Here is a 1800-nt window from a genome sequence, read left to right as displayed (position 1 = left end):
AATCATTCAACCCATAAAATTGCACACATTTTGCCTTAGTGAAATTAAATATCCAGAGAATTACTGGGCCTGTGAGATGACCAGGGCTTGCTCACCTGTGGCTCCCGCTCCCCGTGCTGTGGAGGCACAGCCAGGCAGGTCTGCATCTGCAGGCAGGCACCCTGCCTCATGTGCAGCTCCCGTGGGCCCTGATAGCCACTAGACTGGGAGCCTCCCGGACAATGGAATGGGCTGGACTGGGGGGCGGAAGGCAAAGGGGGAGATTGTAGGGAGCTTTGGAGGAGGGGAGGCAGTGGAGGAGGGGAGTGGTCTGGCACAAAGGGGAGGGCTCTCTGGAGAGGAGTGACAGGGGCACAGGGGTCATTGGGAGTCTCTCGAGGGGGCAGAGGGTTGTGTGGGTCTCTGTGGGGCAGGGGGCTGTGATGGGCAGAGCCAGCTGCAACCTGGGTCTGCTCTGCGGGGGGTGTTGCTATAGTCCCCTCAGGAAGCTCCCCCCATCCTGTGTATTTTATACCAGCCCCGGGGTGCCCATTGCTGCTCCTTTCCCCGCCCACGGCTCCATCTGTCTGTCCCCACAACCTCCCAGCTGTGTCCGTCTGTCTGTCCTCACTACCCCCCTGGCTGTGTCCTTGTGTCTGTCTGTCCCACAACCCCCCGGCTGTGTCTGGCTGGCTGTCCCCACCACCCCCGACTGTGTCTGTCTGTCCCCACCCCCCCCAGCTGTGTCTGTCTGTCCCCACCAACGCCCCCCCAGCTGTGTCTTTGTGTCTGTCTGTCCCCACCCCCCCAGCTGTGTCTGTCTGTCCCCACCAACGCCCCCCCAGCTGTGTCTTTGTGTCTGTCTGTCCCCACCCCCCCAGCTGTGTCTGTCTGTCCCCACCAACGCCCCCCCCAGCTGTGTCTTTGTGTCTGTCTGTCCCCACCCCCCCCAGCTGTGTCTGTCTGTCCCCACCAACGCCCCCCAGCTGTGTCTTTGTGTCTGTCTGTCCCCACCAAACCCCCCTCCCCGGCTGTTTCTCTGGCTCAGGCTGCCCCCACAGCTCACCGGCTGAGTCTGTCCGATAGGGACAGACCCTGCTGCTGCTCGGCTCAGGGCTCAGACGCTGCCGGTGGCTCGCTCCCCCTCCCTGCTGTGGAGGCGTGGCCAGGCAGCTCCAGCACCGCCCCCGGCAGCTCCCATTGGCTGGGGTTCCCGGCCAATGGCTGTGAGCCCTGTCGCTGCTGGGGCCTCTGCCGGCAGCTGCTGCTGCAGTGAGAGCGCCCGGCATGGCAGCGCGGGGACCCCGGAAAGCACAGGGCCTGGGGCCCAAACATTGCTGGAGCTGGGCCCACCTTTAGGATTATTGGTGGGGCCTGGGCTCCACGGGCCCATAGAACTCGCCGCCCATGCCCACAGAGCCTGGCTGGAGCTTGCCCTGCCCAGCTCCCGGGGGGCTGCGAGCAGGGCAGCGCTCGCTGCCTGGCACTGTGGCAGGAAGAGGGAGCCTGCCCCTCGGGAAAGGTGGCAGCTGAGGAACACGTGCCCTAGGAAATCCCAGCTTCTCCCCCTGGGCGGCAGCAGTCAGACACAGCATGGGGGGGAGGAGGGTCTCAGCCATTTATTTACCCTAGTGAAGGTTACAGGGTGACACACCATATCCCCTCCCCCCCCCCCCCCCACTGAACCCAGACACCAGAGGCCCCAGCTCACCAGTCACGCAGCTTCAGATGTGGTGCCTGGTGGTGGGGGCAGTAACAACCCCTCCCTTGCTCACCCAGCTGAGCAGATCTCCCCACCCCCCCAGGATGGGGGATGCTGGG

Source organism: Mauremys reevesii, linkage group 5 (assembly GCF_016161935.1).
Source record: "Mauremys reevesii isolate NIE-2019 linkage group 5, ASM1616193v1, whole genome shotgun sequence".
NCBI lineage: Eukaryota > Metazoa > Chordata > Testudines > Geoemydidae > Mauremys > Mauremys reevesii.
This window is presented reverse-complemented; position numbering follows the sequence as displayed.